This window comes from Bos mutus, chromosome 18, assembly GCF_027580195.1.
Source record: "Bos mutus isolate GX-2022 chromosome 18, NWIPB_WYAK_1.1, whole genome shotgun sequence".
Classification (NCBI taxonomy): Eukaryota; Metazoa; Chordata; class Mammalia; order Artiodactyla; family Bovidae; genus Bos; species Bos mutus.
In genome coordinates, this window is record NC_091634.1 from 28446152 (window position 1) to 28461687 (window position 15536).

General features: G+C 47.3%; 1 protein-coding gene across 4 annotated transcripts in view; it reads right to left on the reverse strand.

Moving 5' to 3' along the window:
* Window positions 1–254, reverse strand: part of BEAN1 (brain expressed associated with NEDD4 1) — a 36899-nt gene extending 36645 nt beyond the window's left edge. For 2 of the 4 annotated variants that reach the window (XM_070388314.1, XM_070388311.1), the window contains exon 1: window positions 118–254. The gene's annotated coding sequence lies outside the window, so the exon portion shown is untranslated. The remainder of the gene's footprint in view (window positions 1–117) is intronic. The other 2 variants (XM_070388315.1, XM_070388313.1) reach the window with 1 other exon arrangement.
* Window positions 255–15536: the final 15282 nt, after the last annotated feature.

Genomic DNA, 15536 nt, shown 5'->3' on the forward strand with positions numbered 1-15536 from the left:
GCGTTGAGCGCCCCCGGAATGTGTGCGTGCGCTGGGGCCGCCGCAGAGCGCGGGGGAGGGGGCCAGGACCCCCTCCCCGCCCCTCCCCAGCGCCGCCCCCGGCCCCACGCCCCTTACTCGGCTTGGCTGCCTCGCTCCGCTCGGTGCGCCGCACTGCCGGCTCCAGCTTCGGCTCCAGCTCGGGTTCCCGCTCTGGCTCCGCTCCCGCTAGCGTTCCAGTTCCCGCTCGGATGCCGCTGCGCTCTGGCTCGGGCTCGGGCGTCGCGGGGGGCGCGCCTTTCCGCCACGGCCTGCTCGGCGTGCAGGGGCGGGGCGGGGCGGGGCGGGGCCCGGCCGAGCCGACCAGGGGCCCGCGATCCCCGGCAGTGGCGGCAGCAGTTTCCCGGTGCCGGCCCTGCCCTGCCGCAGCCCCGCCCGGCCCTCCTCCGGCCCCGCGCAGCCGCCCACGCCACGGCCGCCCGCTCCCGCCGCCCTGCGCCGCGACTCCGGAGCCTCAGCAGCGCCGGGCCGCCGCCCGGGTCATTCCCGAGCTGGGGGGAAGCGGAGGAGGGGGAGGGCCGAGCCGCGCCCCTCTGCGCACTGCCAGCCCGACACCCACACAGCGGCAGGCGGGGCGCACGGCCAGGAGGCCGAGAGAAGCTGGAGGCCAGCGCGCCAGCTAGACGTGTGAGGACAGACGGACAGGCATGTGTAGAGTGTGACATACAGACAGGCGGGAGCAGAGGCGCAGACATACAAACCTGCAAAAGAGAGTAGACAGCCAATATGAGCAGGGAGGAACATCCAGACAGGTTTTTCAGAGGCCAGCCTGGGCACCGGGCAAGGGGACCCCTGTCATGGCCACTGGGCGAAGCAGACAAGCCTGGCAGAGCCTCCTGCTCCCAATTGCCCGCCGGTGATTCTTGGGTGTTCCGGAATGTCGGTTAGGCCTGGCTGAAGCGTTCCTCTCCTGAGTGACCAGCTTGCCTATTTCCTATTCCCCTTGCCCAACCCTGTGCCCTCTCACCCCGCCATACCCAAACCTTAGGCATAGAGCTTGACGCCGACCCTGGTGCCTGACTCAGGGAGAGGCTCCTGGCTTTCCTACTCTGTCCCAACTCTACTTAGGGGCCGTGGACCAGCCGCGTCCCCCAGACCTCCTCTCCTCATTAGTGCACCCCTGCTAGTCTTGGTGCTTCCCAGTTATTTGTGGAATCATTTAATCTCTACTTAGCTGGGAGGGCTTCCCAGGTGGTTCAGTGGGCAAAGAACCTGCCTGCAGTGCAGGAGATGCAGGAGATACGGGTTCGATTCTTGGGTGGGGAAGATCCCCTGGAGGAGGGCATGGCAACCCAGTATTCTTGCCTGTAGAATTCTATGGACAAAAAAGCCTGGTGGGCTGCAGTCCATGGGGTCGCAAAGTGTTGGACATGACTGAAGTGACAGCACTCACACAGTTAACTGGGAGCCTCAGAGGGAGACCCTTGGGGGCCTGCCCAGAGCATGCACTCTAAATTTGATGAATTAATTGATGAAATACTTTATTGACATTTCTCCTAACCCCCATTTCCTTGATGGTCATGTTACCAAAAATAAAACATGAGGATAAGGAGCTGCACATGCTGATGATAAAATGTGGGGAAGGAGAGGAGCCAGAGGGATGGGATGGAGGAGAGGCCAGGCAGCCATTGGCACTGAGTGGAGGATAGGGGCAGAGCAGGCTCTGGTTGAGAAAACAAACCTCCCTCCACCCCAGCTCTGCCAATCACCATATCTTGGGCTTCCCTGGGTGGAGGCGGACCTGCATGGTCTAGAGCCTTGCTTGGTGAGTGAGGCTCTTCCCAGCTCTCTTTGCTAGCTGTTTATTCTGGGCTCTGCCTCCTGCACTGTCTACCTTATCGCCCTAGACTGAAGGAGATGAAGGGACCCCGGCTGGAGGATTCCACCTCCATCCAGAACTGTTGGGGGTGGGGTGGGGCACATGAACTGTGTCGGGGATGGGGCCAGAATATAGGGAAACATCTCCCAGTCCTAAGAAATGGAACCTGAGAGGTCTTTTGTCCAACCTCACACATTTATTTTATGGATGAACAATTAAAGGACTAGATAAAGGAGGGGACAGACCAGCTAGGGTTGGTGGTTCTAGGGCTCCCAGGCCAGGGCTCTGCCCCCTGCACCACTCTGCTAAAGGTGACCTTGACCTTCTTGAGCAGACACCTGCTGATCTGTGCAGGATGGATATTCTGGTTGTTGAGTGGTTTTACCTTTAATCTGTCCCCTTTGGTGAGACTGTGCTGCTGCTGCTGCTAAGTCGCTTCAGTCGTGTCCGACTCTGTGCGACCCCACAGACGGCAGCCCACCAGGCTCCCCCGTCCCTGGCATTCTCCAGGCAAGAACACTGGAGTGGATTGCCATTTCCTTTTCCAATGCATGCATGCATGCTAAGTCACTTCAGTTGTTTCCGACTCTGTGTGACCCTATGGACAGCAGCCCACCAGGCTCCTCTGTCCACGGGATTCTCTAGGCAAGAAAACTGGAGTGGGTTGCCATTTCTTTCTCCCATTGGCAAGACTGTGTATATGTGTATTTTGTGGGGTCCTTGTGGAAGGCCCTAGCTGAAAAAGAGTTCACTCCCTTCCACCCTATTTGAACGTTGCTGAGCTGACAGATCTGACTTGTTCTTTGCACTGGATTGCAGAATGGTTTCCACTGGGCGTGTGGTGTTGGGGTTTAGCTTCAGGCTTATGTTGATCTGCCTATGTATCTATCCACACACATATTAGTTGAAAAAGTGAAAAAAGAACACAAATACTGATCACTATTAATGTTGAGGTTTCTTTTTCTTCCTTTTTAATCTCACAACTCTACAAGTGTCCTTAATGGAGTGAGCTTGCTCACCCTCTTCTCCTACATCACGGTTTTCATGGCTGCCTAGCACTGTGTCAGATGGCTTTACTGTATTTTATTGGGTTGTCCAAAAGGTTCACTTGGGTTTTCCTATAAGATGTTACGGAAATACCAATCCAGTATTTAATCAGTTCTCTACTGCTGGGTGTTCAGTTTTGAGATTTTCACACTTTCACACAACACTGCAGTGAACATGCTCGTGGGTAAGTTTGTGCGGGTCTGTGATTATTCTGACTTCAGTGGGTATGTCCATATATTATTGAGGCTTTCTTCTGTATGGGGTCAGAGTCATAGGAGGGACATCTTCTGGACACCAGGGAAGCACACTAATGTTCAGTGTCTGTTACACCAAAGGGAAAGTAGCGAGGCTGGAGGAGGGAGCTGGGAGGGGTCATGTAGTTCCATCTCAGGACAGTGAGGTGCCCCGAGAGTCCAGTGCCAGGCTGTGGGGACCTGCCTTAGAGTGTGCTCTCTTATCCCTGTCACTCCTAGGTTTGGTCAACTTACCAATTCTAATGTTGGGAGGAGTCTTCTGATATTTAATACTAAGGGTCAGTTCAGTTCAGCCCCTCAGTCATGTCCAACTCTTTGCAACCCCATGGATTCAGCACACCAGGCCTCCCTGTCCATCACCAACTCCCGAAGTCACAGGCTCAGTAGTTGTGGCACACAGGCTTAGTTGCTTCGAGGCATGTGAGATCTTCCTGGATCATGGATGGAACCCGTGTCTCTTGCATTGGCAGGCAGATTCTTTACTACTGAGCCACTAGGGAAGCAGCCCCCTCCCCCGCCACCCCTGCCACCAGCTTTGCTAAGTGCTAAGTCACTTCAGTCGTGTCTGACTCTGTGCGACCCCATAGACAGCAGCCCACCAGGCTTCCCCATCTCTGGGATTCTCCAGGTAAGAACACTGGAGTGGGTTGCCATTTCCTTCTCCAATGCATGAAAGTGAAAAGTGAAAGCGAAGTTGCTCAGTCGTGTCCGACCCTCAGCGACCCCATGGCCTGCAGCCTTCCAGGCTCCTCCATCCATGGGATTTTCCAGGCAAGAGTACTGGAGTGGGGTGCCATTGCCTTCTCCACCACCAGCTTTAAAAAGACCTTTTTCTCTCCCTCTGATTTTGCTCATAGTCTCCTTGAACATGTTAAGGGAGATGAAGGAAAAGAAGAGGGCTTGGTTCTTGCTTGGTGGGGTGTGGGGCCCAGGAGTGCAGCGCCCCCAAGGCTGACTAGCTCAGAAGTGCTAATGCAGAGGGTGGAAGCTGTGGCGGGCCGGGCACAGAAACACCTGTGGAGCCCTAGGCAGCGCTTCCTGGAGCTGCTCTCTGCTGAGAGCATGGAGGGTTTTGTGCTCACACTCCACTTTACGGGTGAGGAGACTGAGAACCACCAAATGTAAGTGATTTTCCAGAGATGCACACTTGGTTAAGCCGTGCCAGGTAAGATGATGAGACACTTTAAAACAGCAGAAAAGATCACCAGGTGTCCTTCTAATTGACTCTTAGGTGTTACCTGGAACATGATTGTTTCTCTAGGGCTTCCCTGATGGCTCAGTGGTGAAGAATCCACCCGCCGAGGAGGAAATGTGGGTTTGATCCCTGGCTTGGGAAGGTCCCCTGGAGAAGGAAATAGCCACCTGCTCCTATATTCTTGTCCGGAAAATCCCATGGACAGAGGAGCCTGGTGGGCTAGTCCATGGGAACACAAAGACTTAGCGACTAAACAACAACAAACAGCAATAGGAATTTGTAGCTTTCATGGTCTCTGAGCTGTTTAATTACTTTGGAAGTTGTAGGAACCTGACTCTGATGGGAAACTGTTGCTGTCTCTTGAGATGCAAATACATTTTATCAGGTGAGGTCAATGGAGATCTTGTGAGAGGAGGCTAAGCGATGCTTGTGGCTGTGCTTCAGATTTTCCTTTAAATTGTGTAAAATGTCTTATTTTTCCCTCGTTAAGTAATGAGTTAAAAATGAAATCTTTGATGGGTGCAGTTCATTTTATATTTGTATAACAGTCATGATTTTATTTTTTAAGAAATGCAGACAGTAGTAAGCTTGCAACTGTATCCAGATGGGTCTGTTTTACATCAGAGCTTAGCCTTTCTTTGGAGATTTCAGACCCAAGGCCCTCAGAAGAGAAGGAAGTTAGTGTGGGCTGGGTGAGTGTTAGAGGGCTTTCTGGAAGATGGAGTATGAGGGGTGGGGAAGGATTTAGAGAGGAACACCTGAAGACTGAAGGCTTTCCAAAATGCGGGGTGGCAGGGCCTGCAGTTGGGAAGGGGTATGGAGGCCTTTCTGGATGAAGGGTGGGCTCTGGGGAGCCAGGTGCCAGATGGAGAATGGAGATGAGATTCCAGGTAAAGGAGGCTGCCTCTGATGCTCTAGGCAGCGGGGAGCCACTGTGACTCTTGAGGGAGGAGGGGACTTGACGAAATGGACCTATTAAGAGGGCTGGCCTCAGGGTTCCTAAACCCTTCCGGCCCCTACGCCTTTCTCCAGGTGGACGGCTGGGGCAGGCTGCCCCTCACTGTCCCCTGTTAGCAGGGAGGCCACCCTTTCAGGACCCTGGGAGAGGTCCCTAGAGGCCTACCTAGGGGAGCCTACTTCTGGGCCTGCTTGAAGATCTGTATTCGGGACAGGGTTTATTTCAGGGTCAGCTGGTTGAGAGGTGAGCAGGGTCTGTATGCAAACCTTTCTGCCGCTGTTTCCAACCAGTCACGATGTGTCCTCCCAGCGACCAGACCCTCTGTCAACCACTCTACGTGCATTGTTTATTTCCATCCTCATGGTATCCTGTAGAGGGGGTGATAACTTTCTCTATTTTTCTTTGTGCAGCAAGGAGTTTATGGAGGCTGAATAACTTGCTCATTGTCACATGGCTAATTAGAGGCAGAACCCAGATTTACACACGATCTGCTTGATCCCAAGACAAAGCCAGAATAGTCATGGTCTCTCCTTTGTGGGGCTCACTGTGTAGAGGAGGTGTCAGACATCAACCAAGGAGTGGCAGATAAATGTAAACTTGCCACCATGAGACATGCCACAAGTTTGGGAAGCATGTGAGTGAGTGTTATAAGAGGTCTGACCTTGTCAGGAGACAGGAGAAGCGGGCTGGGGCCAGGACTGCTTTTGATCTTGAGAGCTGTGGAGGGCATAAGAGTGTTTTAAACAACATTGGACTTATTGTTGTGGTTGTTCAGTCACTAAATCGTGTCTGACTCTTTGCGACCCCATGGACTGTAGCATGCCAGGCTTCCCTTCCCTGTCTTTCCCTGCCTTCTGGAGTTTGCTCAAACTCATGTCCATTGAGTTGGTGATGCCATCCAACCGTCTCGTCCTCTGTTGGGCCCTTGTGCTCCTGCCCTCAATCTTTTCCAGCATTCAGATCTTTTCCAGTGAGTTGGCTCTTTGCATCAGGTGGGCAAAGTATTGGAGCTTCAGCATCAGTCCTTTAATGAATATTCAGGGTTGATTTCCTTTAAGATTGACTGTTTTGATCTCCTTGCAGTCTGAGGGATTCTCAAGAGTCTTCTCTAGCGCCACAATTCAAAAACATCAATCTTTGGTGCTCAGGCTTTTTTATGGTCCAGCTCTCTCACATATGTACATGACTACTGGAAAAACCATAGCTTTGATTAGGCAGACCCTTGTCGGCAAAGTGATGTCTCTGCTTGGATGAGTGGTGGTAGCATAATCAGACCTGCGTTTTGAGAAGAGTTTTACTGGTAGTGCTGAGACGGTTGGGGGCACGACAGAATGGAGGCAAGGAGGCTGAGAAGTGGTGATCACACTAGCCCAGGAGAGGAGTGATGGTGCCCCTGGAGGTGGAGAGAGATAGATGGATTGGAGATAGATATGGAAGGTAAAATCATTAAGACTTGGTGATGTCTTGGGTGTGGGGGTTGAGGGAGCAGGTGGAATCAGGATGATGCCTAGATTTCTGTTTGGTGCAGCAGGGTCAATAGATTCACTGAGGAGTGGAACACTGGAAGGGAATCAAGTTTGGGGAAGAATAATATGAGTTTGATTTTATACATGTTGAATTTCAGTAGTTGCTGGCATGCAGCAGAACTCTGAGAGGAGTCCAGATGGAAGGATATCCTAAAGACTTAGATGTGCAGGCATTAGAATTGATTGATTCATCCATCTATCCATCCACTCATCTATCCTCCCATGAATTCATGTGTTCTTTCTCCCATCCTGCGGTCATCTGTTGATGCCCTCGTTTGCCCTTCTGCCCTCTCACTGTTCCACCTCTCCCGACTCCTGTCTTCCAGTCCATCTACCCATCCATCCCCTGAACATGTCTTGGTAGTGTTAAGGAGAGATGAAGTAAGAGGCCTTGGTTCATGCTTGTTGAGGTGTGGGGACAGTGGCAGGGCCCTCCTAAGGCCAATAGGCTCAGAGGCGGTGCTGAAGTAGATAGAGGGAGGAAGCTCAGAAGGTGGAGAAATACCTATTAAACCTAGAGCAAGACCTTCTGAAGCTGTTCTCTGCTAAAAGCATGGAGGGGTTTGTGCTCTCATCCCACTTTGCTGATGAGGAGACTGAGGCCCTCTGAAATGAAGTGGTTTTCCAGAGATGCACACCTGGTTAAGCCATGCCAGGTAAGATGATGAGACACTTTGAAATAGGCAGAAAAGATTACCAGATGTCCTTCTCATTGACTTTTGGGTGTTAACCTGTTACATGGTTATGTTTCTGTAGGAATTTGTAGTTTTCATGGTCTCTGAGCTGTTTTGTTATTTTGAAAATAGTAGAAAACTGATTGTGATGAAAACTATTGTGGCCCATGTGATGCAAGTGAGTTTCTTTAGGTGAGGCCAGTTGGTATCTTGTTGGGAGTGGGTGGGCTAAAAGCTGTAGCTGTGGCTGCACTTTAGATTTGACTTTAAATTGTGTATCATGTCTTACTGGTTCCCTCATTAGTTAATGAGTTAAATAAAATCATTGACGTGTATTCATGAGTTAAATGAAATCTTTGACATCTATCCATCCATCTAACCTTCCTGTCATCGATCCACCTCCCACACACGCACTTATTTTTCCTCATGTCCATTTAACCATCCATTTATTCTCACAGACTCTATTCATCTATCTATTCATCTGTTTACCTCATTTGCACCCATCCATCCATACTTACTGTTGCCTCCTCCAGGCCCAACATGTTGAAACAAATAATATAGAAAACCAGTTCCCTGCTCTTAAGGAGCCTACAATCCATCAGGAGAGGCAGGGCAGTGGTCACAGAACAATATATTTTCTGTGCCACATGTGCCCAGAGAAAGGGCATTTAACCCAATGTGAGGAAGTTAGAAATGCCTGCACTGTGCTCTTTGAATTGAGCTTAAAGTTTAATTAAGATTTTGCAAGATGGACAGGGTTGGGTGATGTTCCAGGAGAGAGAGTAGCTTGCGTGTGCAATGGTGGTATAGCTGTCAAGAGACCAAGGTAATTCAAGAAACACAGGTAATTTGGAATATTGGGAGCACAGTTGAGTGTGAATGACTCATGTACTATTTGAGAAGATTGGAATGCAGGTCTGGAGTGTTTCCCACACCGAAAATTGATTCTCCAACTCTCCAGACATCAAGTGGATATCCAACAACTTGGTTCAATTCTTCAACTCCCCAGAGTTAGCACAGATCCCATAGCTTAAAGGCACAGCACAGTAAGACTGCTCCCCACTTTAGTTATCAGTTGCAAAACTACCCTTTGATTATAAAGATAAAGTTCCCATGATCCTTTCCTTGGGTTCAGTAGTTTGCGAGAATGGCTTGAAGAACTCAGGGAAACACTTTACTTAGGTTTATCAGTTTCTTACAGAATATACAACTCAGGAACAGCCAAAGGGAGAGATGTATAGGGCAAGGTGTGAAGGTGTGAAGGTGTGGAGTGGTGTGTGAAACCCCTGTAAGCTCTCTGGGGTACCACCTCCCTGCACCTTTGTGTGTTTGCCCACCAGGAAGTTCATCAAGTCTCATTGTTATTCAGCTGAATCTCCAGCCCCCATCCACTCCATCCCCTTCCTATAGGACAGTGAGTAGGGCTGGAAGTTCCATCCCTGTAATCACTTGATATTTCTGGTGCCCTAGCCATCCTGAGCTGTGTTAGGGCCCTACTCGAAGTCACCCTACTAGCAAAATCTCAGGTGTGATCTAAAGGCTTAGTATGATTAATAAAAGACACTCCTATCATTTAGGAAATTTCAAGAGTCTTAGGGGTTCTATATAAAAACCAAGTATTATAACAAAACATGCTCATATCACCCTTCACATTCAAGAAATTATGTGGTTTTCACTTGCTCTGTGCCAGGAAGCCAGGATAGAGTCCAAATATATTTCTCGTTATACTGCAGCAGGTAATAAAGGCCTTGGATGACAGACTAATGCCTTGAATAACAGGCTAAGGTCCTTGGGGGGCATGTAAGAGCTTTATGGAGGGAGTGAAATTGTCAGGTATGTGTTTTAAAAAGATCTCTCTGGCTACCTTGTAGAAGATGGGGTTGGGTATGTGTGATTTTTTTGCTGTAATTTGTGCTCAGGACATCAGATGGTCCAGTCTGTGTAGAATGAGGACTTTGCCCATGATGGGCTCTTGATCCAGCCCTCGAGGTTGGCCTAACCACCATGTTTGGCCTGGCCCCAAACCTGATTCTCATTCCACTTACTCTGCCAAGGCTGAAGTCAAGGTAGCCAGGCTGAGGCTTGTGGCATGAGGAAGATTTAGATGTTCTGCATTTTCGAGGGTGGCATGCATAACTCCCCACCAGTCTTAATGTAGTCCAACTCCAGCTTTAGAGCTGCCATGGACTTTTGTGAATTGCTCACTGGCTGATCTGTCAAGGTTACTAGGATCTCAGTTCCATGCCTCTCTTTTTTGCCTCTACAATTTACATCCACAAAATCTATTAACTTCCCATCAGTCACACCATGATGTTTCCTCTGGTCCCATGAAATCTCCATCCCACCAGGCTTGCTAGTGACACCTGACAGTGTTTAGCCCAAGTAGAGCTACTACTTGGAGAAAGCGATGGCACCCCACTCCAGTACTCTTGCCTGGAAAATCCCATGGATGGAGGAGCCTGGTAGGCTGCAGTCCATGGGGTCGCGAAGAGTCAGACACGACTGAGCGACTTCACTTTGACTTTTCGCTTTCATGCATTGGAGAAGGAAATGGCAACCCACTCCAGTGTTCTTGCCTGGAGAATCCCAGGGACGGGGGAGCCTGGTGGGCTGCCGTCTATGGGGTCGCACAGAGTTGGACACGACTGAAGTGACTTAGCAGCAGCAGCAGCAGCAGAGCTACTAATCGGAGAAGGCAATGGCACCCCACTCCAGTACTCTTGCCTGGAAAATCCCAGGGATGGGGGAGCCTGATAGGCTGCAGTCCATGGGGTCACTAAGAGTCGGACACGACTGAGTGACTTCCCTTTCACTTTTCACTTTCATGCATTGGAGAAGGAAATGGCAACCCACTCCAGTGTTCTTGCCTGGAGAATCCCAGGGACGGGGGAGCCTGGTGGGCTGCCGTCTATGGGGTCGCACAGAGTCGGACACGACTGAAGTGACTTAGCAGCAGCAGCAGCAGCAGAGCTACTACTGGGAGTCAGACATGGCCTTAGCCCTCAAAAAACTTGCCAGTGGGATGAAAGACTGTTCTGGGGGTCCCGTTGATTTGGGCCAAGAAACACCAGCATATGGAATGAGAAACAGCTCAGGTTGCAGAATTGGGTGGACTTGCGTTTGTGTCTTTACCATTCACTGGATTGTGTCATTAGGGAAGTCACTTCATTTCCTCTGAGCTTCAATTTCTTCATATGTAGTAAGGGAAAAATAATATTTATCTTATCTTAGTCTGGATTTTTTTAGGTAGCAACTAATACAACTGATGAGAACCAACTTGAGTCATTTTAAGCCGGAAAGGAAATTTACTAGAACCCAAGTCTGGGCTTTTTGAGTGGAGTGGAGTGGAGACCAGAGAAGTGGATGGGAACCTTGATGAGTCTTTGCCTCTTTGTCTCTGCATCTGTCTACTCACTGTCCTAATTTTTCTCACCTTGCAGACCCTCTTTCTCCATTATTCCGTATAAAAAATCCACACTGCAGCTTAGGAGTGAGTTCAGAGCAGCTCATTTTAACTGCAAGCAGATCTGACTGACCCTCTTTCAGACGAAAGTCCAAATACCCAAGAGATAATCTGGTTGGCTGAGTTGTATTAGGTGTTCACATCTGATCTAGTCAGCTGTGATGGAGTTGGGGAGGGAGCATGTAGCACAGATGTGGCAGCTGGTGGACATATGCATAAGCAGGGGGTAGTTTTTTGTTTATTGAGGTACAGTTGATTTACAGTGTTGTTAATATATTAGTTTCAGGTGTACAGCATAGTGATTCAACATTTTTATAGTTTATACTCCTTTTGAAGTTATTACAAAAATTGACTGCATTGCATTTGCTGTACAAGATATCCTCGTAGTTTACTCACTTTAAACATAGTAGTTTGTTCCTCTTAATCTTCTACCTGTATATTGTTCCTTCTCCCTTCTGTCCTCACTAGTCACCATAGTTTGTCCTCAATTCCCTGTGAGTCTGTTTATGTTTTGTTACATTCTTCCATTGGTTTTTATTTTTAAGATCCCACAAATGAATGATAACATACAGTATTTTTCTTTCTCTGACTTACTTTACTAAACACAGTATCATCCAGGTTGATCCATGCTGTTGCAAATGGCAGAATTTTCTTCTTTTTATGGTTGAGTAATATTCCATTGTGTCTATGAAGCACGTCTTCTCCATCTATTCAGCTGTTGATGGACACTTAGGTTGCTTCCGTATCTTGACTATAGTAAACAGTGCCTCCGTGAACATTGGGGTGTATGTACCTTTTGGAATTAATGTTTTTGTTTTCTTCGGGTATATATCCAGGACTGGAATTGCTGGATCATATAGTAGTTTTATTTTTAGTTTTTAAAGAACCCTCCATACTGTTTTCAGTAGTGGCTTCAGTTTACATTCCCACCAACAGTGAACTCAGATTCCCTTTTGTCCACATCCTTACCAACATTTGTTATCCGTGGTCTTTTTGGTGATGGCCATTCTGACAGGTGTGAGGGAATATCTCATTGTGGCTTTGATTTGCGTTTCTCTGATAACTAATAACATTGAGCATTTTTTTTGGTGACTGCTAGCACATCTGTCCCACTCCAGTGTTCTTGCCTGGAGAATCCCAGGGACAGAGGAGACTGGTGGGCTGCCGTCTATGGGATCGCACAGAGTCGGACACGACTGACTCGACTTAGCAGCAGCAGCAGCAGCACATCTGTATGTCTTCTTTGGAAAAATGTCTATTCAAGTCTTCTGTGCATTTTTAATTGTTTTTTATATTGAATTGTATGAGCTGCATATATATTCTGAATATTAAGCCCGTATTGGTCATTATCGTTTGACCAGTGTTTTCTCCCATCAAATATGTTTTTCCTTTCCATTGGTTGTCTTTGTATTTTGTTGAGGTTTCCTGTGTTATGCAAAAGCTTTTAAGTTTAATTAGATCCCATTTGTTTATTTTTTCCTTTTATTTCTTTTGCCTTATGACTCAGGTCCAAAGTTTTTTTTGCTGTAATTTGTATCAAAGAGTGTTCTGCAGATGATTTCTTCTGTGTCTTATGGTTCCCAGCCTTACATTTAGGTCTTTAATGTATTTTGGGTTTATTTTTGTATATAGTATGAGACGATATTTTCGTTCTTTCACGTGTAGCTCTCCAGTGCACCCAGCACCAGTACTGAAGACACTGTATTTTCCCCATTGTATATTTTTGCCTCCTTTGTTGTAGATTAATTGACCATAAGTGTGGGGGTTATTTCTGGGGCCTCTATTTTGATCCATTCCTCTGTGTGTCTGTTTCTTGTGTCCGTACCATACTGTTTTGATTATCATACAGTCTGAAGTCAGGAAATGTGATACCTCCAGCTCTATTCTTCTTTCTCAAGATGATTTTGGCTATTCTGTATCTTTTGTGTTTCTATATAAATTTTAAGATTATTTGTTCCACTTCTGTGAAAAATGCCTTTGGTATTTTGATAGAGATTGCACTGAATCTGTAAGTTGCCTTGGGTAATATGGTCATTTTAACAACATTCTTCCAGTCCATGAAGATGGATTCCCATCTTTCTGTCTGTGTAGTCTTCAGTTTCTATCCACAGTGTCTTTTAGTTTCTGAGTATATATCCTTTGGGACTTCCCAGGTGGCTCAGTGGTAGAGAATCCACCTACCAAGCAGGAGACACAGGTTCAGTCCCTGGGTTGGGAAGATCCCCTGGAGGAGAAAATGGCAACTCACTCCAGTATCCTTTCTGGGAAATTCCACAGACAGAGGAGTCTGGCAGACTACAGTCTGTGGGGTCTCAAGAGTTGGACATGACTGAGCACGCATGAGAGACGTGTCTTTTACCTTTTTAGTTATATTTGCTGCTAAGTCGCTGCAGTCGTGTCCGACTCTGTGCGATCCCACAGATGGCAGCCCACCAGGCTCCGCCATCCCTGGGATTCTCCAGGCAAGAACACTGGAGTGGGTTGCCATTTCCTTCTCCAATGCATGAAAGTGGAAAGTGAAAGCGAAGTTGCTCAGTCGTGTCCGACCCTCAGCAACCCCATGGACTGCAGCCTTCCAGGCTCCACCGTCCATGGGATTTTCCAGGCAAGAGTACTGGAGTGGGGGTGCCATTGCCTTCTCCGTTTAGTTATATTTATTCCTAGGTATTTTATTCTTTTCTATGGGAATGGTCTTGATCCCTGTCTCCTGTACAATGTCACGAACCTCATTCCATAGCTCATCAGGCACTCTATCTATCAGATCTAGGCCCTTAAATCTATTTCTCACTTCCACTGTATAATCATAAGGGATTTGATTTAGGTCATATCTGAATGGTCTAGTGGTTTTCCCTACTTTCTTCAATTTAAGTCTGAATTTGGCAATAAGGAGTTCATGGTCTGAGCCACAGTCAGCTCCTGGTCTTGTTTTTGCTGACTGTATAGAGCTTCTCCATCTTTGGCTGCAAAGAATATAATCAATCTGATTTCGGTGTTGACCATCTGGTGATGTCCATGTATAGAGTCTTCTCTTGTGTTGTTGGAAGAGGGTGTTTGTTATGACCAGTGCATTTTCTTGGCAAAACTCTATTAGTCTTTGCCCTGCTTCATTCCGTATTCCAAGGCCAAATTTGCCTGTTACTCCAGGTGTTTCTTGACTTCCTACTTTTGCATTCCAGTCCCCTATAATGAAAAGGACATCTTTTTTGGGAGAGTCCCTTGGACTGCAAGGAGATCCAACCAGTCCATTCTGAAGGAGATCAGCCCTGGGATTTCTTTGGAAGGAATGATGCTAAAGCTGAAACTCCAGTACTTTGGCCACCTCATGCGAAGTGTTGACTCATTAGAAAAGACTCTGATGCTGGGAGGGATTGGGGGCAGGAGGAGAAGGGGATGACAGAGGATGAGATGGCTGGATGGCATCACTGACTCGATGGACGTGAGTCTGGGTGAACTCCAGGAGTTGGTGATGGACAGGGAGGCCTGGCATGCTGCGATTCATGGGGTTGCAAAGAGTCGGACATGACTGAGTGACTAATCTGATCTGATCTGATTTTATTCTTTCTGATGTGCTCCTGTGTTGGATGCATATATATTTACAATTGTTGTATCTTTTTCTCAGATTGATCCTTGGATCATTTTGTAATGTCCTTCTTTATCTCTTGTTACAGTTTTAAAGTCTATTTTGTCTGATACAAGTATTGCTACCCTGGCTTTCTTTTGACTTCTGTTTGCATAGAATACCTTTTTCCATTCCCTCACTTTTAGTCTGTATGTGTCTTAAGATCTGAAGTGATTCTCTTATAACCACCATATATATGGGTCTTGTTTTTGTATTCATTCAGCCGATCTGTGTCTTTTGATTACAGCATTTAGCCCATTTACATTTAAAGAAGTCATTGATAGGTAATATTCTTATTGCCATTTTTTTCACTGTTTTGGGCTTGTTTCTGTAGGTTCTTTTTTGTTGAGTTTTTCTTCTTTTGTTCTCTTTCCTTGTGAATTGATGACTATCTTTAGTGTTATGTTTGGATTCCTTTGGCTTCCTTAGTGGCTCAGTTGATAAAGAATCTGCCTGCAATTCAGGAGACCCAGGGTAGGGAAGATCCCCTGGAGAAGGAAATGACAACCCCCTCCGGTACTCTTGCCTGGAGAATTCCATGGACAGAGTAGTGGGGCAAGCTACAATCTATGGGATCCCAACAAATCGGATACAACTGAGCGAGACTTTCTTTTCTTTCTTTGGATTCCTTTCTCTCTCTCTTTTTTTTTGGTATGTGTATTTCTTATAGATTTTTAGTCTGTGGTTACCATGAGTTCTATCTATCTATCTACCTATGATTGTTTTAAGATGCTGATCTCCGAATTTCAAATGCATTTTAACATCCCTGAATTTTTAAACTCTCCTCTCCTCATGATTACTGTTTTTGACATCGTATTTTACATCTTTTTGTTTTGTGTATCCCTTAGCTGGTTATTGTAGCTATAGATGATTTTGCTATTTTTGCCTTTTAGCCTTCTCACTAGCTTTGTACAGATCAGATCAGATCAGTAGCTCAGTCGG